This window comes from Bombus pyrosoma, linkage group LG6 (assembly GCF_014825855.1).
Source record: "Bombus pyrosoma isolate SC7728 linkage group LG6, ASM1482585v1, whole genome shotgun sequence".
Taxonomy (NCBI): domain Eukaryota; kingdom Metazoa; phylum Arthropoda; class Insecta; order Hymenoptera; family Apidae; genus Bombus; species Bombus pyrosoma.
The window spans coordinates 13674030-13699567 of NC_057775.1; the positions used below are offsets into that span (position 1 = coordinate 13674030).

Consider the following 25538-nt stretch of genomic DNA (forward strand, 5'->3'; position numbering starts at 1 on the left):
GATTCCACCGGTGGAATACAGGAACTGGTATTTTATTGCAGCCAGCTGGAGTTGGATCAAGAGAAGCAGCTTGTGGTTGCGAATGGTTTTCCGCATGGTGTGAATTCGGGCAAAGATTGATTTTTTCGAAATTGTGATCGTTTCTAGAGCATTAGAAATAGAATTTCAGTTTGCACGTACATTTGCTGAATAATCAACTGTTTAACGCCTGGTATAGATTATGAAAACTCGAGGATATCTTTCTACGTACTTGAAATTAGTAAACGTAATGTATAAAGTCGCAAAGAATGGCATACGCTTCGTTCCAGATTGGTTTAATACACAAAGACCCGTCACAAAGGTTGTTTAGTAAACTCGATTTATTGATAGACTGTTAATAATTTATTTTCCCTTCATACGACACTCGAAGGACAAAAGTGAACCACGCGCTTTACTCAAACAGTATCTCGTATGTTCTAAATCCACGTTAACTGAACGTATTTTATATAATTTAGAAGAGATGCCCGTAAATGAATTTTCTTCGTAACGTACAGTATTTGATGACTGCAATACAAGCTTCCGCTCACTTCAAATACTCCAATTGCAAGTATGTAGATATTTGAAAATTCACGAAGCGTAACATCTAACAACCCACAATTAGCATCAGTCTGCTCAATCATACTGCCTTAAGAACTGTCCCATATTGTTTGCAAGAATATTACCATCTCGAGACACTTAGCGACTAGCGCTATTTGGGTTTCGCAAGCGTTCGCTAGCTGCAACCACAGGTCTCAGGTTACGTTTGTTACGCCAACTTACATATGTCCGCACGCAGCGAACATTCGTGCGGGCAGGTGGAATGTGCGCAAGTCGCATACTTAGGAGCCAGATATCTGACTGCTCGTTAAATAGTGGCTAGATGTTAGACTACCCGAACACGCCGTGACCTATGTGTGCTACGTATTACAGTTCTAGGCTGTTGTAATGTTCCGATATTCTTCTTCGTGGACAACCCCGCGTGCAGCGTGTGCATGCATGCTCCACCAGGTCACCGATAGAATAGAGGCTGACGTGAGCAGATCTGCAGGGGTTCTCTGACCTTCCCCTTCGTAGGGTCTCATGTCGAAGCTGGTCGACTATGTTCTGGAAGCTTTATGTGGTGCACTGTTATGCTGTTCTCCCGTGACCCTATTGGAGCCATTACCAAACCGTGCATTTTCTCTTTTCTCCACATGTGCTTTTTTCTCATAAGTCAATGTCGTTTCTTGGTTCCTTGTCTTAACGGCTCGGCTCAAACTTCACGGGTGTTTAGACATTACGTCAAATATTTGAACTGGACTCTAGCTTTGATTTATCCAGACCCCATCAGCGGGTAATCTGAAACCCCTTGATCCCGTATAGACCGCCCTGGGTTCCTCTCATATCCTACCAGCTTGAATTAGTTCCGACCCGCCTGTGAACCTGGCCGCCCTCGATCAGTTTCGCCTTGTTTGGATCCACCGGCTTCACGGACGGATTCTTCGACCTAGCAACAGTTGGGGAGGGTCAAGAAAGGCTTGGGTAGGTAGAGGAGAATAATGGAAGGAAGTTGCGGAGGGTTCACCTGCGAGGGTATTCGTAAAGTACCTCGTAATCGGTTTATGGCAGTCCCATTGGAAATATTCTGTCGATTCTTTAGTCCATCTAATAGAATTTTCAAGAAGACGAATTACACTTCTTTTTTTCTTTTTTGAGATTTGATATTTAGCTTTGGAAAGTAAGCCGATGTAACGTTGCATAAATTACCTTGTTCTCTTCTTAAGGAAACAAGGAGTTAGGTTCTACATGTAACATCTGTTAGAGGAAACCAGAATCAACCCAAGCGAACTACGTATTAAGTCTTGAACCGTGACACGTGATTTCCAGGTGGTAAGGATCCTTCGATAGAGGCGCCCGGTTTAATCTAATGGTGTATAATACACGGAGCTTTTGACATTCAGGTGTGGTACCGTTTTAGCTTTAGGATCTTGGGTTTACCTTTGAGGTATGTAGCGGTTTTAGTCGCGAACTAATTAAGTCGCGCTTCATCTTAACGCTTGGCGATAACTACTTGAATTTCTTACTTACAGAATATCATTTAAATGTTGAACTCGACATTTAATTTCTCCTTCATATCCATAACTCCTTCCTTTTTCATTAATTTCTAACCTTCTGCCGCTACCATACCAGCAACATGTATACCGAAAGTTGACATCAATGCTATACCAAAACAAGCACAATAACAACCTATTAGCCCAACATCTTTTTCAATAACATCAACGTACCTTGTAAAGGTTCTCGTATCCGTATATGTAAAAGAATTTCTCCGAAGAATTCAATCTGCCTCTTTCCAATCAGACATCGATAAAAGTCGAGATTCTCCTCCAAAATTCCACGCTTCCTAGTAAGAATACCATGCGTGCAACGGTTCGTCGGTTTTTCTTAGCAGGTATGCATCAACAGTCGTTTCCTATGAAAAGGGGGGCCAGCGACTACTTTTTAACGGAGGCTCGGTCGTAAGCGTTAGAGAACAAAGGTGGTTTGGACATGCAGCCTTACATAGTGGCAAAAGGGTAGATAGATAGATCGGCGGTTCCGTTGCTTGTTACGTGGTATGTCTGGGACAATATATGCGTGCACACACGAACCGTACTCACTCCGTACTTATACGGCATTACCATTGCAGGTAATCCGGACGATAACGTACCGTATCTTGCGCTCCACGACTCGTTGTTCGGCATTATGAGCGGAGATACTAATACGGACGGTCGCGAAGATATTGCGCTCCCAGAAACACACTATAGAAATCCAAATCTCCGCACAGATGGCAGATATTTCATAAATAATTCGCGTAGCGTAACTCTGGCCGCGTGAGAACCACCAGGGGACACTTCCTGCTCGGGGAACGTTGCTTTCAATAGGGCTCGCTTTTCCTTTCGCTCGTTATCCTCGTTGTCCAAGGGTGATTTTCCGATGGTAATCTCGATAGTAAGCGATCAAATGTTAAGTATCGGCGGATATGTTATTGGGGTATTTATGAAAGTTCGCGGAACGCTATCGAATTATTTTGCCTATACATATGGCGTTCACTATGTAGGAAATTGTCATACATTGGGAAACTTGGAATAACGGAACTGGGATACTGTTTTCACGTTAGAATAAATTAGAATTTACTCTCAAATGTGTGTAGTATTTCACGTCGTATTTACGCGTAGACCGGCCGCGAGATTTCCTGCGGTGAAACATTAATGTTGCGCTGCGCTGTCTAGATCGTAGTCGATATTTTAGTTTCAACTCGTGGACATTTTATCGTTCGTACACTATGTTTTCGGGGATATTTGCATTCGTATTGTGCGTTTTATGTGCTACATTTGCATTGAAAACGAATATAGTGATGTAGTGGATTTTAATTTTACTTTCCTGTTTCTCAATTAGTAACAACATTTATATTTATGCGATCCAGTTAGACCGGAAAATGTAGCTCCTATAAGATAGCTGATTTTATTGTCTACGTTTAGTATACGGAAGAAAAGTGATCGCGAGGAGATTTCGGATTTTTCCTTCTTGGAATTTCGTCATTTGGACGCGCGTTCGTGATTGGCGTCGCTGCACAATCAGTGACCGTTGAACAGCCCAGACGGTTACGCTCGACCGAGCGAAGAAATGCACGCGCCCCATTGATTTATTTATTGTCGAACGCATGAACCGCCCCACGAGCCTCTTATTCCAAGTATTTTAATTGCCTGAATAAAACGCACGAGTGTATCGACCACGTGATACAAGAAAAACGTAGTACGAGTAGTTTGGAATGCGCTGTCGTCGTCTTTCTTCTGCACTTTCCTTCATATTTGCTTGATATTTTCTTAATTTGACATTGAGATTATTGTTATACATCGTTATATATATTTTTACATATATCTTTCATTCTAATATATCCGGTATAAGTTTTGTGGTTTAGTTGTCGATAGTTTCAGCGTTAAATTATGAGTTTGCCTGAAATTTCATGGGGATGCTCTACGGGATACTTTAAAATGAGACTTTTAGCTAAATAAGTACGTTTTTTGGTCTAATGGATGCGCGGTACCAGTTATCAGTTGGTTATTTACTGGTTACGTATTACAAAAAAAACGTCCCACTTTCTTGCGTAAGTGCTGTGACTAAGTGATAAGAATAAATGTAGGTTGAAAGATACGAAGTAACTTCAGGAAATAAAAATTCCAAGGTATTTTAAGAAATAGTAGTTGTTCAACGTAATAACTTATCATGTTACGAAGTATAGTTAACAAAGAATGTCTATAGTGGTTTAAATCGTTATGCAAATCGAACGTAGCAGTTGTAACGAGAATAAGACAGTAGAATTACAATGAGAGAATTCCGTTCGAATATGTATCGTTATGAATATAGATAAAAAGGTATATTGAACTCGAGCGAACATGACTTATTAATATCGAGAATAAAAATAGGTGGTGAAAAAATAGAAATTATATCAACAAGATAATTACTTGTGTACGGTACGAGGCCATTGACTTATCAAGTCCGATATTTATAATTGCAAGTTGAAATTCAATAGTTTCGATAACAAATTTTTCATTAATTCAGTAGTTTTTCAGGAATAAAATTATTCGCACTAATAATTATTGATACACTGAACCCGGAATTTCAAAATTTTGGTAGAGAATAGTTATCTACAGTAACCTTTTGAGCATCGCATAATTCAAGAATTATTCGTAAAATAAGATTAATTTTTGATCGCTATTTAAGTCAGCGCCGTCCAAACTTTTCTCCCGAGAGATGCCATTCCAATTATAATCTTAACGAAAACGTCGCGCTTTTCGTTTGCTAGGTTGCTAGACGTTTTAGACCACGAAATCGTGGATCTTTCATGGTTGACCTCTTAGAATCGTGTGGTTTCTTTGATGACGAAGGAACACGTTGAGCAAAACAACGGGTGGGAAAGTATCTCCTCGTTTGCATATATCCGACTACTAATTAAAGACAGTATTAATAATGAAACGCACGGAGCAACACGGTGAATTCTATTTCGCGAAGATTATTCAGCAACGGATGGCGAAACATGGTAAAACCTGGCTACGTCCACAAACAGGAAGAAATTTATTGCTAATTGATTGCACCAATTAACGTGGCCGATACTTTCTAATTACGCTGTCCGTCCGTTTTTCCGTTGGTCCGTCCGTATGACAGACGAGAAACGTTTTTGCAAGTCAAAACAGCTGTTTTTACAGAGCAACCTGGACTGATAATTGCGCGAAGCAATCGGCGCGACGCGACGTTCAATTTCAACGAATTGCCGTGTGAATGCGTGATAAAGGCGAACAGTTATTTGAATATTTTACCGGGTGCTCATTAATTATGCAACGCTTGCCGTGTTACGAGTCGGAGCAGAGCTCAATTGTGGTAATCGCTCGACCTTAATCGCGCCGTCGATCGATCTTTGTCGATCATTGCGAAATCGATTAATGGTGGGGAGAGCAGAACGATGAATCTGAAATTTATTCCTATTTTCTCTTTTAAGGCTATGGTTACACTGCTCCGAATAACTGTCGTTCTAGGGGATGAAATAACTGGAAAACGATATTATGCGCGTATCTATTCTCATAAGGATCCATGTATGAAGATAGCTGGGACAATAGTTCATCAGAAAACGCATTCTGTGCAACCATAGCTTTAGCAGCGATGGTGACAAATTTCTGGAAAGTACGTGATAGTGATCAAAGTCAGAAGCTTGACAGAATCTACACGAATGCCTGGAGGCTAATGCAGTCTAATAATTGTTCAATGTGGACGTTGGACATATATCTTTGCTTGCAGCATGGATGCATTAGAGATATCACGTATCGACCCGATTGCAACGGCGGAATTGGAAATGTTGAAGCGCTACGATGCATGATTTTGCGAATTCAAGTGAAAGTGAAATTACGTGAGTTAGGGTTCGACGCAATGAAAGATCCATTCTATGCCGGTATCGGTACATGACAAAGTTGAATTTGTCTGTATGAAGAAAATGGCTGGATTAATATGATGAATTATCTTAACCATGCATAGATGGTAATGTCACTTTCTCTCTGAATGGCTGTAAAAAATTTCAACAAAAAGACACTCGGCACGTTATCTTTGTTCATCAACGCGCGTTTTCGTACTGTTGATTTTCATCGAAAGTTTAACGAACCGCAATATTGGCGTGTTTTACTAAATATTACTTTGCTCATTGAATTCATTTCGGGATACTTTGGAGTTTTCCATCGAAATAAATAATACTACGTCGAAGTAGACTTCTTTTATTAGAAAAGAATTCTTCTAATATCGTTAGGCCATCTATCATCGATCGAAACGTATTGGAACAGTAATTACGAAAATAAATTTTCCTTCCAATCTACTAGCCCAATCAGACAACGATGAATCGACGACAGATTTAAAGCAGAACGCGTTGTAGCTCCGTCGTTTATATCTCGTCCCCTTGACATTGCCATTGCATTTTGTAACGCGTCACAGTGCTTGTTTCGCGCGTGTTCGCCAGTCTGCCGCCAGTTTACGCATGCTCGCGTGATGTTCCGGTTAAGAGAGTGCTCGCGATCCACGATATTCTATTTCTGATCCGTCACGCTGGACGCGAAGATTTGTCGGACACTTTCCACTCGAGATTGCGAATGTGCAGATGTCCTTACTGCGCGTCACAGAACGTAATTTTCGTTGTATGACTTGTTCCGCTCAGAGTTTCCATAATTAAACTAACTAGGGAAAGATGGATGACTTGTTGAGATAGAATTATTGCCCTTTGTCCAGTTTTCTGACACAAATTGGCTAAATTCTAGGGAAATTGAAATTTTAGAACAATTGAAGAATTACAATTGAATATTAATATATAACCATCATGATCGATGTGAAGTAAAATTTTTTGAATCAGAACCCGGAAAATTTCAAAAACTAGTTATATCGTAAGTTGAGATTTCTGGCTATTCGTGTAAAAGAAATTATACCGTTGTTTGTATCAAAACGTTTAAAATTTTTGAAGACGTTTAAAATTTACAAATGCTTCAGTCTTTTACCTTTAATACACTTATTAATAAAAAGACTGAATTTTTAAGCCTCTTCTATTACTTTACCCATTGTTTTCTTCCACTTGTTAGCCAAAAAATTATGAATGACAAAATAATTCATCATTTGTAACCGAAGCGAAGAATGAAGCGATCCAAATGATAGAGAACTTCGTTGATTAATAATGCACTAGCAAAGGAATGGGAAAACACGTTTCGGAGTAAGTGAGAGGTGAACTTTCTGATTTAGTTGACGGGAAAAATTGTCAGCAAAAATGTTTACATATCATTGCCTGTAGCAGCGCAATATATCTGGGATGAAATAGAGTTGGAGAATTGTTCGCGGATCCCATTTCCCTTTTCTCGCACGAGCAGAAGTTTTCCGGTAGTTGAAGATTGCCTCGAACTGGAAAAGAGCTACATAATGCGGCTGGCTGAAGAAGAATGAACAAGATGGTACTTTCGATCGCGATTGTAACGCAAGACGATCCATTTATTAAACCTTCTGCTCCTTTCTATTCTATTTTTCTTGAACGTTCTCTCGTTTCGATAAACTTCACAGCGAATTCCAATTGAGTTTCGATCGAAAGGGAACGAATATAGCGGAACACGGCGCATTATGTAATACTTTCTTAAGAAATAAAAAAAGAAGATTCGCATCTTTCGAACTCTGTGCAAAACGCGTTCCTTTTTCCAACGAACGTTTTTATTTTCGCTCAAATAATTCTTTGAAGATAATACGCTGTTAGAAACGATTCAAACACGTTTATACGCATTTGTGAGCATATAAACACCGGTGAGAACATCTCGAGCGTTTTCAGTAGAAAAATGTCAAATGCAGAACAGCTTGGCCGTGTCACCCGCCAGACACAGCATCGAGATTTTGGCTGCTATGAAAAACACTGCTGTTGTCAATATCATTTTCTCGCGTGAACTGAAAGGAAGCGAAAAAAGTTGCTCGTAACTTGGTCACTTGGAAAAAGTTGAAGTATCCAATTATTTATCTGTTTTTCCAATGATGATATAAGTATCTGTAAGAAATTATTATACAACATAAAAGATTCTAAGCATGCGAACGCGTTAGTGATACGATACGTTTGTCGTCCGATGATTCTTATAATAATCTAAGTTATATTCTTTGTATTTCTATATATGTATAGAACATCTGAAGTATTTGGTTCACAACATACCGCTAGATAACATTGAGGTACTTCTATAGCGTATTGAGGCAGGTTGCCAGTGAATTCGAGCAGTACTTGACAGTTTCGAACAAGAGAGATCTATGATAAAACGTTTAGAAACTTATATTCGAGTCTGGAATGTGGCCACTGGAAAAGATTTCTATAAGACATGTAAACAAGTGGTACAAAGACAGAGATATATAGAACATCTAGCTATATGTGAACTATTCTTTCTTTGTTATGTTCATTTATTTTGAAACATATTATACTTATTATTACCTCAGATCGATAGAAACCCAGGGAACATCGCAATAGTTGCAGCGTTTCGGTCGAGACCGAAGTATCCGAATGATACGCGCGGTATAAGGAAACAATACTCCAAGAATCCATAAAGTATGAGACCATTGTGTACTAGAACGATAGTTACTCCGGAAAGAAGTATTATCGGTCAGCATTGATTCGGAACTATACATCGTACATTATCCTTTCCATAAACGAGTATCGACGCGGTCACGTCATCATCGATAATAATCGTATTAATCGTAAAATATGGTGTTGCTCGATAGAATTTCTCGCATCTATACGATCTCTCTGGGTTTCACGCGTCGAACGGTAAAACACCGTACTCTCGTGCGTATCGCCGGCAATATCTCGGGTTTGCTTCATTTCGAGACGCAACACGGTCTTGTGTGCTCATCCCTTTCTCCTCTAATTGCGTACCGAGTACAAGGCAGACGTTCGGTTCAATTTTCTGGCCAACGAGTCGGACGGGGATTGTCAGGATATGATAAATACCGTGTCTCGGTTTCACGGTGCGTGAGACAGCCTTATCGTCGGCATCGATCGTAGATTTATCGACCGTTGTTCGTTCGACTCTTCAGAAAATCAATTCCACGCGCGCGAACCAGGGACTCCATCTCGATTTCTCGAGCGGAGAGACCGACTTTAATACGGTCGTGAGTAGTGGACCGTCCGTAATCGCGACGAGGTCATTAATCTGGCGAGCATCGGCCACGTCGTGGCTCTTCTGTCTCCTCGGAGCACCTACTGCTCGATATTGATCCCTTGGACCATCTTGGATCGCTGTCTCCAACACCAACTTAACTTTCCGTGGCTACCGTCTTCGTTACACGCCGTTTTCCTTAACTTCGTCGTGTCCTCGTCGTTGTTTTGAAGAGGGCACGTAGGTATAATCAAACGCACGATGGAATAGCCCTTCGGTAACTGTCGTGCCAACGTAAGGCAGCAGAAATGTAAAGAGAAAGAGAGAGAGAGAGGGAGAGAGAGAGAGAGAGAGAGAGAGAGAGGGAGGTCACCGACTGCAGGGCAATCTTGCTTGAACGTCGGTCCCCGCGGTACTCGAGATTGGATCAGCGATTTGAATGGGGAATGAGAAGAACACGGTCGTCTCGTCGAAAGGAACAAGCGTACGCGCATTGGAAGAAAAGATATCGCGGGTACAAACGATCGAATCGTAATTTCGGTAATTATCTTAACAGCGATAAGGTCGGATGACCGTTACGCCGGGCAGATTATCTATTCCTTCTACAAGACGACGGTTGTTATTGAATTTCTTCGTGTTCCATTAAACGACCTTACCACGAGCACGAATGGAATACGGGTGGGAGGACGGTGCCACGACCGGTCAGCTAGAGCTAGAACGAGTTTCGAGTTATTGGGTAACCCGATAAAACTCGGCCCAGACACGGAATTACCAAAATTTATATTTCGCAAGTTTCGTCTTACGATAACGTGGTACGGCCTTTCTCACGTGCCGTTTTCTCATCCGACTCGGTTTTCTCCGTTTTCGTTTTCGTTTTCCATTTTTCCCTCTTCTATTAACACGGGCTATTCGAACGGGCGCGCGCATGTTACGCTTCGCGTGGCCAGCGATAAACCGTTTCGGCTAATCGCACCTGATATCTACCACTTCTCGCGTATACCGACGGAACTTTACACCAGATTTCTAACATGTGTAATGGAGTTAGGATAGCGGGACGATAATGCAGGTGAAATACTCGGCCAGGTAAAGTTTCGCAATCGCAGCTGAAAAGTTCAGCCGCGATCTTTGTTTCGTCGAACGATGGCTCGATGGTTAACAACGCCATAGCGCCTTGATCACAAGGAAACCCTTTCAATTCGTATTGCGCGCTGTTCCTGGTTAATTAAGAAACGAATATTGTTTCATCGGAAATTGAAATAATATATTTTCGAAACTAAATGACATATGTGGTGTATATACTACTCCCTGTGGGATCTCGTTCGTTTGGAATTCTGATATTTTAAAATTTGCATTGAAAACAGATGTCTAATTACTTTAAAATGAGAGTTTTGAGGAATTACCTAACACAGGAACATTTAAGTCATCCAGAAGCCATCTAATAGCGAAGGTATTAATTCTTTTACAACGGATAGTAATTAACATAACGATAAACACTTGTTCACAAATACCATGTGGTTATACCGCTATAATTATCCGAGAAATTACATGAAATTCGTGAATTCTCTATGATAGCTCCGCAGTTTCCACATAATTCTTTCAAAGTTCGAACATGACGTTCCATAAGTAAGGTACCGTTGCGTTCGCGCGACAAAATTTCGCCTCTCGGCAACACAGCGCATGCATACTTTGCTCGATTATCCGGAAACGAACGACGAATGAAATTCTGCTTTGATTTGACCCTCGATCGCCGAGGCCAACGGAGCATAAAGTGTAACGAGCCATTCGCGGTTACAACACGCGTGTACGCGAACGTGTGTACACGTATGCGTGAGTTTGCGTACGGTAATAACGCGTTCACTTTGACGAGACGTGTGTAATAATCAATGGTTCCCCCCTTTTTTCTTCTGTTACAGGTGAGACTGACAAAGGGCTCATTGAAATTAACGAAACGTCCGGTAGTTATTGTGCCTGGGTACAAAAGGACCCCACTTCACACGCAGGTAGACGATCTTGTCCGTTTTCTCTCGCGCCTCTTTTGTGCTTTTTAAACGTTCCTCGTGCATTGTACGAAAACGCATCGGATCTCGTATGCTCGAAGAACGACGCGTACTTACACGATCCCTCGGGTTAATCGAAGCATCGACCGGTCGATCGAAGAGCTATAATTATCATTGGCTCGGTGCGTGATCGCTGAAGAGGGGAATCGAATATATCGGACGCGGGGAAATTTAACCAAATACAAATTTACCGCCGAATCCCTTCGGTACGTAGCCCGGTTTAGGCAGGTCGTTCACCTAGGGATGTTTCGAACTCGCGTTTCGCCTGAATACCTTGGATTAGCACGTATTTGGAAGATTTCGAATTTGCACATGCTCGGAGATTCCATTGTCGCGCGTTTACTCAAGATAGCGTCTACCTGCTGACGGCTCATATTGGAATATTTCAGATGCGATAGCTCAGAGATAATATTGGTGTAATCGCTAAAGTATTCGCCAAGTCTCACGGTAGACGAAGTAACGATCTTATAAACGAAGTATATGAACACGTAAACTGTTGATTAAAAATTCCACGCGAGTTATAATTGTCGTTATTAACGGAAAGATTAACAAAGACTTCCATTAATATCGGCATTCTTTTCTCATCGTTCTAAATATAGTAACAAATCAGAACACGTTGTCACTATTTACTTGCTCGAAAAAAGTTGCATCTGACTGAAACCTTCGTCAATAATAACGTACCATTCCCATCACTCTGGACCTAATAACAAATCGAACCACACTGTGATAATTTAATTACACGTTCGTTTCATAAACACACTGACGCGGACGTAGGAAAATCATTCGTTTCGTTGCTTATCTGAATGATCTGCCTACGTCAGAAATCAGCATACAATGCCGCGAACATCGACGGTTTCCGTGGATATTTACCGGTGCCGTACCCACGCGGCGAGGACCATCTGTTCTTCGCAACGCTGATGGAGGTTTCACCAGGGGGAAAACGAACGCATCTCAAAAATCAGCATAGCCGTTTGCGTGCGGGGGTACGGTCGGTCGACGTCTGTCAAAGTGATCTATGTTAATGCGAACGCGTATTCTAATCTACATTTTATGCGAGACCATCGGATTTGTGATTATAATCCCGGAGTATATAGCCGGAGGCGCAACCTTGCCGCGATTTCTTGGTCCGCTTCTGCCCTGTTCCGCGCGAACCGTCGATCGCGCACGAATCAGGAATATAATGTCTCTCCTCTCTCATTTGCGATTCCAGCCGCGACGGAAGGCCGCGAGAGACGGGAACGGAAAGGTGACTAAGCCGTGTTCGCAGAAAACATTGAATTTACCGGGTATTCGACATTCCGGAATCGATTAACGCTCGAACCGTGTCCTCCGTGACGAGCGACGCGACTGCTTCTTGTACTCGGCTGGGGTTGACGCTCGAACGTGCGCGGAATCCTGTCACGCCGGTCCTTTTCCAATCGAATCGGCCTATTTGCGAATCCTCGCAACTGCCTAATGAATGTGAAACTGGGAATAGAAATTGGGATTTGTCCCATTTGATTGATCCAAGTATGTTACTACGTCTAGGTCATGTAAAAACAGAAAATTTTCTCGGTTTTGTTTTGTTGTCAATTCGTATTTCGCATGAATTCGTATCGAAGAAAGGAGACTTACTTTTTGCGAAAAAAACTCGCATTTAACCTCTCGAATGTTCGCTAAAATAACCAAATATGGTGGAAGGAGAAGAGAACTTCTTTTTACATCTTGGATTTCAATACGTGTGTTTCAGTATATTTTAATCTTCCTCTCTTGTTACTTTTTTGTTAATCTTTAAATCTTTTAACAATTTTTAATAATTCCCTTTTATGTGATCTATGGACTATGCGTTGAAAGGGTTAAGAAACTTTGCTTTATGACATTGTCAGATGAGCATAATGAAGTTTATTTTTACATCTCATGTCATCTGTCCTCGTAAGATAGTATTCTTTAAAAATCTCGAGATATACGAGCGTAACTCACGCGACTGCGAATGTGTCAGGATATCGCGATGTGTATCTGCTACTGATTAAAACTCGTACCACGTCTCGTTACCTTGAACGGATTAATATCTAGAAGTATTACCTACGGCGCAACGCCAGATGCGGCTATAAATATTGAGATTAAGATTTCTCGGTGTTACCTGATATTAATATTCCTTAATGATAGGACGGAATCTAAAAACGGATGAATAAAAATGAATAACTATATCGACTGGGACAACTTTCATCCTTTCTGCGTATTCTTTTTTTCATACAAAATCGTATTTCATGGGTTTTGCAAGAGACTTTTAACTCAAGGTGTTCTTTCTTTCTTTTAAGTTGTTAGCGCCAGACTATTCCTGGAACTTTCACATTCTCCACATTCTAAACCATCTTACGCTACTCTTTTCAGGAGAAAAAGCTGTTCCTTTTCTCGATTTATGAGATGTTCCCGTTTAAAATGTGCATTAAGGAATTTTATAAAAATTCTGTGTTATACGTTTCTGTTTATCTTTCAACTCGAGAACGTGTTAACCCATTTAGGATCGAGCAATGTTCATCGTAATGTTGTAAATACGTTGATTTCTTTGAGTTCCATAAAATTGTAAAATCTAGATGGTAGGAACAGTGACGTGAAAGATGTCGAACCAATCCTTGGAGTTTTCTTTCATAGCTACAACGTTAACAAACACGATGTCGTAATGTAGATTGATTGAAAAAAGTTTCGAATGAAACGTTGCGTTAAAGCAACGTTGGCTCTCTATTCCCTGGATTAATGTATTATTCTACATGGGGTTAAAAATATAATCCTATTGGATAAGTTATTATAATAAAAGGAAGATTTCGTAATTTTCGGGTGATGTAAACATAGTTTGCATTATTCGGTTTATTTCCCTTTACCTCGATCGTTTTCTCAATATCCTGCAAGTTTCCCAAAGATTGTAATAACGCGATAATCTGCAATGTCAGATCCCTAATTAACAGTGAAACGTAAACATAAACATTACGCGAAATTTGATATTCGTCCGATGTTCTTTAATTGATTCTCGTTTTCATATCGACCAAAGACGCAACGTTTTTACAGCCAACCGGTATTTCAAGATTTGTAGCGTTGATTTGCGTTAATATTGGTGCTATCTAAAGACGTCGTCTAAATTATCATAGCTGATAACTGGTTTGCATGCGACGTTTGAAGAGACATAGAGAAAATTCGTCTTTGACACCTTTCTGGAATAATTGTCTTGTAACGTAGCGCATATTTATCGCGGCACGACTGGTATATTAATAAGAAGGATGAAAAGAGTGAGTATTTTTAATTATTTCTAGAAACGTTCTTTTATTCTTTGTTCACATATTTAGAAGTTTATATCTATAAATAAATATTTGATTAAGGATTTATAAATAGTCACTGCACATAGTTGAGACTTGTGCATATTGGAATTACATGTGTAGTTTAAATATTGGCTCGATAATCGATCAATGTTACGAAGACTGAACTTATTGGATTGGTCGAGGTCGTCTGAGATTGACAAAGGTCGAAATATCCTATGTTAAACGTCTTCTGTACATGGATTGTGTATTTGCGCATATTTTTATATATCGTTAACTTCTTTAGGAATTTACCATTTAAACATTTAAGATCTATTTGAACGAAAGAGCAGAACAGTTGCTTCGGGAACAAGTTGCGTAGTCTGATTCAAGTATCCAACATTAAGTTGTATGCTCACGGAACACGCATGTTATCAAGAGAAAATTAATTCCGACAAATTAAACGCTCGATGCTCCTAAGACTAGCTACGAGTTTCTTTCGATTCTGGGATTCACAGGCAGCATTAGAAGCACCGACTAAAACGCTGAAATTATTCCAGGAGCATGGCCTTAATTGCCGTTTCCCTCGCGAGTTACGCGCTTGCCATTCAACGGAGGTTAGCGGGTGACCGTTAAGTCAGTTCAGCAATTATGACTTCTCGTTATTCTTCTTGCCTCTCCATGCGCGGCGAACGTTGACAATCCCACCAGCCCGATAGAATGCAAACGATCTTTCTCTTTCCTTTGTAATGAACGCGCCAGCTATTTACACCTTTCCTCTCTCTGCTAAGCTCTCGAGCTACTAATACTCTTTTCCCTTGATCCGCGCGTTTAACGTCGATTACAATGGGCCGTATTTCTTTCGAAGCGCGGACCAGACCTTTGTGTGCAAAGTCGTTCGCGCGCGTTATTTGCAGTCGCCAGTTGCCAGATTTATCTCGTTGTGCCGCTTCTGCTTATACCAGCTGCTCCGTTGTTTACCTGCAATATCTGCTCCCGGCCGACCCTCATTACGGAATGTCGTGGTCGCGTATAAACTTAAATTTCTCACACTTAAATTTCTTTCGTCAGATTCCACCGCCCTTTTTCGCGCTGCCCTCGTAGTCAGGCTGCCCTAACTGGGCTCCTCGTGCGCGCACATGAGTCTGCAGCATGGATCGTTTGTCTTGTCGCGACAATGCTTCAGGTAACACATCCTGGTTAGGTCTGTGGCAGCCGACACGATGTTGGTTGCAGGTGTCACGATGTGGTTTTACATGATTTTCTGTTCTGTCCATGGCTCCCTCTCGTTCTCGTCGTCGTACTTTCTCCCTCTGCCTCTGTCGCTCTCGCGTGAAATTCACCTCGGTGCTCGTGACACCAGCCGTGTAGGCGTGAAGCGAGCGATATTAATGCATTTATTCATGGGAGTAATTAAAATTAGCGCGAGACAGAGAGAACAACGTTCATATACGGCACGAACGCGACGCGATCATTATCGCAATCAGGATGAAGTATTATCGCGCGTGCCATTAGCTCGTACAACAGCCTCGGCCGTGAAGATGCCCAGGATACCGAGTAACATCGAAGCGAATCGACTTGTTCCACCGGCAATATCGTGTGTGGCTTTGCGGTTTTGGACTTTTTATGCGCGCGTATAGGAGGATGCGTGGGCTCATCGGGGAAAAAATATGCATCGGCTCATCGGGGAAAAAATATGCGTCGTCACAGGTGTACGCCGTTCGCAGAATCAAGTCCAGCCGAGGCTTTTATGCAACAAAAGCAATGTCAGGAAATGGTAACGAGCGACGTATTTTATTGGCAACAGGATGAAAATATAATATTTGACCGATCGTACATATCACGTGCCATTTGTGGAATTTGCTAACGTACTGTGATCGAAACGAACAGTGTCAACGTACAGATATCGAAAAACCTATTGCTTCGATTAAACAACCGCTTTATTGAACAAATACCATGAATGATTATCCCCGAGTCAAGCATTTGTTGCGCAGTTCTCGTTATTTAATGTCAACCGCCTTCGACAGCGCGATATAACGCGGCCTGTGTAATAACGTCGGTGATTTTAGCAACGGGGTTTGAAATTTAATGAAACAAAGCGGATGGGATTCACAATGGATAACATTAACGTTCTTTTTTGGTTCCTGCCTGTCGTATTGATTCCCCGGAATGAATATCTCTGCTGGTAATTGTTACAATAATTTGTCAGCCATTAAACGTGAAATATCGATGTCGCGTATAACAAAGAGCATAACAGGCGAAACAGGATGCTCAGTTGGTTCGTAATTATAATAGAAACTGAAATTGTCACAACCTGACCAAGAAAGAATAAAAGTTGTATGCGGAAGATCACAGTATGGAGAAAGTTTTTGGTTATCTCTACCTTTTCTCGCGCCGTGTTTCCTGAGACTGACTTGTCTGAGACAGGAGCTCGAAGATTGGCCTCGTCACAAAACTTTTAATGAAAGTTCGCCTAACCCCCGCCATCAAATCTTACCAGCTAATTCACGGTATAGTTCCGCGTTTATCTGGTTGCCGGAGACCACAGGGAAGCCGCTTTTCTACGTGGTTTCACAGGACAAGACGCAACATGCGCGACAAGCTTTAGGAAATATTAATTTCCTAGAAGCTTCCACGTTGTGACTTCATTATCGTCTAACGCACGTTACATTCGGTAGTGGTAGGACAAAGTATAATCCATGTAACGTGGTAGAAGTGGTTTGAGTAAAAAATTGTATGAGCTTTTTATAGAATAATTGATATAAATTCTGATAAATTCAATATTTATCTTTCTTTTCCTAGTTTCCTTCACTCTCTTCAGTTTTTTCTCTCTTCGGTTAATTGTCTTGATAGTAGTTGAAAGTCATGATTGTGTTACATTAAGGTTATTTCAGTAGATAACATAATCAGTTGATTAAATGGTGTCCGCGTGTCAAGATTATCTCAACGTTTATGACTTATGATATCATTCGGACGATAGTTGTGACTTTATCTATAGTGGTTTTATTATTTCTTAATTTGTCAGAGGAATTGAAGCTTATCAGCTCCACTTTTCATTCGTGTTGCTCAAATATACTATGCAAATTCAGGAGATTAAAAATCATGATATCAATTTGTTATTAGTTGTATCGATACTCAAATTCAGGGAAGTAAACCACAGAGATGAGCCGTGTTCTTAATTTACACACAGCATTACTAATCAAGCCGGTGAATGAAACCAGCTACAATTGTATATTTTCACGCGTGATCTTTTATTGAAATTAAAAAGTAAACGTACTGAATACAAAGAATCTAATTTCATAGTAATCATGCGAGACAAATCAAATTTCTAATTTTTCCTTTATTTCGTAACAAATAATACGATCCGATTGTTCTTTAAACTACCTAATCACATGGAAATTGTTTGCATTTTAGCTTTTTTTTTAGACTTGGCAATTAACGGGACGAAAGCCGTGAATTGGCACGCGTGTGCTAATTTTCTGAGTTAATTGAACGATAACAAAGGCTGTAACTTGTCACGAGTTTTGTCGAGTACTGACGAAATGCGTTTTAATGGAATAGAAATGCGATGGACGTGGTCCAATGCAAACATCGAAGAGAACAAAAGTCAGTTGAAAAATTACATACGAGACTCGTCAACTAGACAACGCAATTTCTACGTATTTCCGTTGCTTGTATACGCCAACTTTCCTTCGCCTGCAAATGTTTGACGATGTATCGGTTTCGCGTCGAAGAAACGTCACGGGTGTTTTATTGAAATTGCTCGTTTGAACAGCTTAACTTCTTCTTCCCCGTGTTGTTTCGCCGATTACGAGAATAGTCGTGGGAAAGCTGCGGCTGGGATAAAAATCGCACGCAATATGCCTGTTAAAATTCTAATCGCACAGTATTCTTCTTTATTTTGTAGATCTATCGATTTCTATTATATATATCATTATTATTAGGCTAGATAGAATTATTACTATTATGATATTGTTGAAACTTTTCTATATTCTTTTTCCGCTTTTTATCGCAATATTTTCATTAGAAATCCTGAATCAAAAGTCAATCAAAGCTTCAATTTCTAATCAATCTTGTTTCTAAATCACAAAACAAATTAGATCACGTATTTCCACTTTTTTTCAATTAGTCTCAATTAGTTGAATCGTAGATAGACCTCTCGCAGTAAGTTACACCACCTCGACGTGACCGAAGCAGCTTATTAGCGAGCTGCTTTCTCCTGTTCGACTTTGCGCTGGATTATACGTGTTCGTGTGATCCCATTGATTCAACGCCACCATTAAAATCTGTCAATTAACGCGACGCGGCGGTTCGAATATACCACGAAATCAATAACATGTTGAAAATACCATCTTGAAATTTGTTTTACGCAAAGTTTCGTGTTACGTTTACAAAATGACTAAATATCAGGTACTGATCCTAGAGTCAGATTCTGTTAAATCTGTCAAACAACATGTAGGTTACGCGTATGTATTTTTAGTCGATCATCTAACCACTCGTCCATCTTATCAACAAGTTTTCTTATTACGACCGCTTTCGAAAAACCTTGTAAAAATATTTGAGATGATTCACGTTATGCTGACTTGGTATAAAATTACAACTGGAACTGATATCAATCGCGCAACAAGAACCATTAATCTTTCAGTCGGCACATTTTTTGATTACAGACGCTTTTCGACCGAGTATTAAATCGTATCTCTCCACTCCATTTATAGCACACGTGATTCTTAATGCGATGTCTACCATAGACGTATCAATGTTAAAAATAAAGACGTTCGTTGACTAATGATAAAATAACTTATTCGAAAAAGGAAGTATATTTTCAAGTAACAGGTCAACTCGTCTTCGCCAGTTAAAATATAAACTTCTGGCACATCATACATCTTGTACTTTTCCAACTTTAACATATACATCCACTTTGTAGCAAGTTATGACATAACTTTGTAGCAACTATGTTGCCTTAACTCGCAGTACAGATGGCGTACGAGTTTTCATCATCATGATGTACTTTACTATACATGACGTACTTTATTAGCGTTGGTGCCACTCGTAACTTATCGACACAGTCACGCAACAATGTATTTAATTTCATTAAAAACCTTATTGAGACCTTCGTTGAAGCCTTTTAATAACTATAAGTCTAACTATCGATCACCGCGATGCAAATACGCGATAGAAGGAAACCAACGTGGCAAGGGTCCTAATTTAATAAAATGGGTCTCTGTGTACGCGTTGAAAGCACAGAAATAGAATAGCTCGTACAAAGTATGAGTTACGCTTATACTTATTTCATGAAAGCGCCTTCTTCGTAATAACGTATAAAGTAGCTAACACCCGACCAGGTCGAGTTTATCCGCGTTGACGAAGTTTTACGAGACACTACTTAAACGTGGACACGTAGCTTGCAATATTATTTGTGTATCGTCACCGCTATCCCTGTTGCACTTTTAACCTTATTATCGTCTCTTAACCGAGGTTAACCATCTATTAAGGTTAACTCAAATATTACTGCCAACGACGAAGATACCAGAAACGCCAATCTTAGATCTTGCGCCACGGGAAGAGTTCAATTGTCGTTTCTTGGATATTGCGAACGAAATGAAATTATTGCAAAGATTATTCGATCTTCAGAATTTAGACATATACATATGCGGAAATCGTTTGGAAATTTTGGTTTTAAATATATTGGAATTAACTGAATATTACTATATATGATACTAAATATTAGGTTGTCTCGCTCAATTTTTACTGTTGTATAACAACTACGAATTTCTAGTAATGTTTCCTTTTTCCGTATCGTTAATTTTTTTCTCACGCCATTAATAATATCAGAAATAATATCCAACACGACGTATAAATACAAATCATCGATAAAATTCAAGTCGATCGCTATCGATTTTTGATAACTCTTTACGACTTACCGCACCATATAAACCAAACATACAACTTCCTGTCACTATCTTATTATTATCTTCTCAACGATGTTATACAGTACAACCTAGCAAACTTTCCAAAATCTTTGTTCCGCGACCAGTAGAGCTACGCGAACTTTCTCCGTAAATATGCAAAACACGTTAAAACAAGCATGAAATGCAGGGACACGAGCCAGCTGGAAGGCAACACGTGCGAAAGCCAGCCAATAAAGCGAGAAATTTGTTCGCGCGTGGTGATAAACCGGTCGACCAGACGAGAGTATCGATGATCTTGATTTTGACAGGGAAACACACGGTGTGGATGGGTCTTGCTAGCAATAAAGCCATTATCGAACAGCGGTGTGGCGCTATTAGCGGTGACACTCGCATGCACCAACGGTGCGGTACAACTAGCAATGCAAAATAGCGGCGCGGCACAGTGCGAGGTCTCTCTCTCTCTCTCTCTCTCTCTCTCTCTCTCGCAGATATATCGAGGTCCGTGTGCCGTTTCATCGTCGTCTTTCAACGCCGTAAGTTTCAGCAGCCACGGTTGCCGGTAGCCCTGCGACACCCGAGAAAATCTACTCTCTGACCGGGACGCGATTAGGTGTATCGTGGTGTGTGCGCCTGTGGACAGGGAGAATCGTCGCCGGTCCGTCGCATAAATCCTTTGTAAACGGAATAGACGTCCGCTGCATCGAATTAGCATCGGATTAGCCGAGTTAGTGCTCGTGCCGGTCTGTATCCACGGTCTAGAGCCTAGAGTCTAGAGAGTGGATAGTCCCTAAGCCGGCAATGGGACGATGCGAGATCGTGAATTTATGCGGCGCACGTATCAGTCGTTTCGGTGCTGCTGCTTGCAAAACCCGCGGACAAAAATCACGCCGCTTTGATACGTCGTTGCTTCTGCTACCACTACCGAGCGCCGCCGTTCCTCCTAGTACTTTTAATTAGCATACGATCGATCCCCCAACGTCGACGCTGCCTCTACTTCACTGTTTCGCAACGGTACACGCCGACTGTGCCCCTGACTAGCGCGTTTCGACCCGGTTCTTCTCTCGATTTTCAATGAGTGCGTGTACTGCGACGAGCAAATGGAAATTTCATGGATTGTAGAATAGATATGATCGTTGGTCGTATATTCGCAAATTTTATTTATATGCACAGGATAGTTTGACTCTAAACACATGTTTTAAATTAATTGGTAAACATATTCGCGCATTACGAAACACCGTGTGCCTTTCTCGTATATCTATTGGATGTCCATTGATTGTAACCTTTGATTGCTTTCTGAATCCAGTAGCCATTCATGTGGTTCTGACTACGAACACACGCACAGAGTACAACCGGGGATAATTAAAGGTGCATCGAGTAGATTTACGAAAGTACTCTCGCAAACGCCGCCTGTTCGAGTATCGGGGTTACGTCATCGCGTCGAAATGTCGATACGGTTCGACCGTTTATCGGGACACCCACGGAACGCGATGTAAGCGCACTTTTTTCCTACAGTCGAAATACACCTTTAACAGATTTTCTAGGTACGTACACTGGCTCATGGAAGTCGAACATTTATCATAGAAAATTCTTGTAGCTATATTGTATTCGTTATACGAAACTTTTTAAAATTTCATTGCAGTGTAGTAAGACGCGACTATCGTGATTATAGTAGTAAAATATGAAATCAGTTCGAAAATGTATTTGGAAATCGTAAGGTGTTTTCGAAATATACGATACTAAAAAATTAGAATACAGTACGAATAGGCATCTTAAACATGTAAAAACTGTTAAAGACGATCTTACTGAATATCAAGACTTATTAGTATAACAGATATCTGACTGACTACTTAACAATTTAAATATTTTTGTGATGTTGTAGTTGCAATTTTTAGATTCGTTTCAAATTTTACCAGTGTTATCGTGATTGTCGTGTCTATGCATAAAAGATGTCTATAAATATTCAAATATTTTCGTGCACCATCGTACACGGTACAGAAAAGTACTGGTCGGATATAAACAGCAAAGCTAAAACGAACATGGAAAGGTTACGCAGCGTATCTTTCGAAAAATTCACCAAAGGTAGGTGAAACGTTGCGATAACGTTACACAAGCGAGATGACAATATTTACCGATATTCGTGTCGACCATTCTCATGGATTTACTTTCAAAGGTTGAAAAAGATTTTTATCGCATGTTCATATATATACTATGATGGAAATCACTTACGACTTCACGACGTTCCCACTTTTCTCTTCGATTATTTTTCGAGTTCGTGTTCTCGTCTGTTTGTTTTGGTGCAGGCGTACCCGCCTTATTCGTCGATTGCCTATGTGTAATTTAGGCAGCGTGGATCTTGCTCATGGCGTGAAGTTTTAATTAGTGCTACGAGAGTTATTGATATTTTCAAGTATTTTCATTAATAGTACGCTGCCACGCTGGTGACAGTGATCGATGGCATACCGCACGTGTTACTATTTTTAAAAAGTTTAATTTTTGACAACATGTTTGATTCAATTCGACGAAATAAAATGCATTTCAGAGAAAAGAATGCGACATGTGTAAAGTAAGCACAAGAATTACTAAAAAATTATTTAAAAGACTTATCCTCACACGACCAACACATTCTATCCCTTCTAACTTTCAATTATAACTATTTAATACCAACAAATTTGAACCAATAACCATCATCGTTGCAAAATAAAAAAGAAAAGAAAGAAAAACGCACGCACAGTGCTAATCATGCAGTTGTTACAACAGTGAATTAGATCTGTGGCGTTTCAATTGGTCGTATCCTGACTACGAGATAGGTTCTTGACTAGGTTCGAGCTTTCGCGAGCGTAGCAGCGGTAATGAAGTCTTTGACGAATCTGGTTGCACGCGATCGGCCGGTCAATAGGATTGGCATCGATTATCAGGAATCACAAAGGGGAACGAAACTGGCGAGGTCAGCGATACCCCTTCAAGCTAGCTACGCGTTTTGTTTCGATTTCCTGAATAGTGTAACCGGTAGATCCAACGCGAACGGGTCGATTGCGGATGTAAAATGTTACCGTCCAAGCGTCCGAGAAACAGGTGTGCGGACTATATGCAGTCAGTCGATTAGACGGGTGTCCAGAGCGCATGTCGCCTAGCGGTGGAATTGTACGGTCATCGTGTGCGTACCGTGACACACGAGTCCTCTGGTACATACCGCGGTCCACAATACCATAGCGCGGTATGCTCTCCTCTGTAAGATCAGCAACACGTATATCCATGTACTTACACATATACACTTGTGTATGTGGCGTAGTCGTGCGTAGAAATAGGAGGTAGCAAGTACGAGGAAGCTGAGAGCGGAGAAGCATGGGATTGAGCATAACCAGTTTCTGTTACTCGTCGACCGACCGTGTGGCGTAACGTGGTCAATTGGTCAATCAGTTCGCTCCAATATACACAGCCATACCGCTCGATTTTCTCGAGAAATGCACCGCGCTCTCTGCGAACGTTTCGACCTCTTGCAATAAAAGGTAAAAGAAGATTCCGAAGCTCGCCGGGACAATCTTTTAGCGCCGCGTAATTGCATGGCCAATTACCGACGCCACCCAGTTGATCCACGCTGATCCGACCGGGATCACGGTTATTGCTTCTTCTGAAAGAAGTCGAACCGCTTCTACGAAATTTGCGGGCTGCCAGGAAACTACCCTGATAAGATACCTGCTGCGATCAGCTTCTTTGTTTCTTTTTAGTTCTAATCGGCTGACTGACTCTTTTATTCTGACAACTTTTGTTGATTTTTCTCATGGTTGCTGAATTCTTGCTGGGTTTTTTTCCTGATTTTTGAATAACTACAGTACAGAAGATGCATGTACTGCGTTAGGTTTGGTTCAGTACTAAGTGTTCTTCGACACTGAAAAAATTCTTTTTTTTTTATCAATTAATGATAATAGAAACACATTTTTCTGATGTTTTCGTCGGAAAAACATCATACACAGTTTTTGTGAGGAGCGAATACATTTATTGTTTAGTTAGTTAATGCGTTGTTAAAGTAGAATATTGTGTGGATATACGTAATACGGGAATGTGGAACAATTAATAATAATAATAGGTACGTATATTTTTCCACGTAATTGTTCCAGTTTAATATATTAAATGATATACTTAACGGCGAAAAGTGTATTTCGCAGCATTTAAAAATTTATTACGTTCGTTATGCGGAACCCACGGTAATTCCTTAACTACGCTATACGAGGGCTCGCTATAATAGAAGATACAGTGCGCGTTATCTTGATATGATTTAAATTTCTCGGCATCGTTGTATACGAGTATGTTCAGTTGAAATTTAGTTGGTAATTGTCGGATGCGAGGCGTGAGTACATTGATTGTCACCTGGGTAACCAGCGTCCAATGATATTTACCAGGTACGGAACTTTCATTGTACGGGCGGACATATTTCGGATTTCGATAGTCGAGTAAAGTAAAGATAAAACGTGGTTATGAATTATTTAACGTAATTTCTACTTTCCTATAATTAAATGCTCCGTTTCTATCGGAAACCGCAAATTTTAATTAACTTATGATGTAACGGTTAACGCGCGATTGTACGCGTCACATGCATGGAAGTATTTTAAACTAGAGAGTATAAAATTATGTATCGTAGCTCATACTCTTTAAATAACTGTTAAACGCGATTCTTTCTTATCTCTGTTTGTTAAGAAGGGGAAAACTCGTTGAAGATTGCTAATAACTTTGACCTTGTAGAAAGAAGATTTTAAAACACCTATATCTTCAACGTATAGGAAATTTACCTGTTAAAGGGACAAAGCAATCTCTTGTCTATCTATATCTAAAAAAAAATCTTTATTTTAAAAATGAAAATAATCTACCTCGTAACTTTACGTATAATCACTTACTAATTTATCTTTCTCAACGACAATACTCGAAGAATAAAACGATAGATACTCATCATTCACTCGTAACGTGTTAATTAGCAAAGTAAACAATTATCGCTTCTTCTCTAACGATTTAAACGATCTACTCATCCGACTATGTTTTAGTCGTCGTTATTCGTCCATTGAAGTTCACCTGTTAATCTTTTATCTCGGCACGAATTGGTCGGGACACGGGAATCGGCTTGTACCTCCTGTGTTTTCGGTG

General features: G+C 40.4%; 1 protein-coding gene across 8 annotated transcripts in view; it reads left to right on the top strand.

Moving 5' to 3' along the window:
* The window catches only part of LOC122568651 (fat-like cadherin-related tumor suppressor homolog), a 496717-nt gene that overhangs the window by 25803 nt on the left and 445376 nt on the right, over positions 1 to 25538 (top strand). The window contains exon 1 of one of the 8 annotated variants that reach the window (XM_043728618.1): positions 11126 to 11173. The exons of the other annotated variants lie outside the window; for them this stretch is intronic. The gene's annotated coding sequence lies outside the window, so the exon portion shown is untranslated. Of the gene's footprint in view, positions 1 to 11125; positions 11174 to 25538 lie in introns of those variants that run through there. 8 annotated transcript variants of the gene reach the window in all.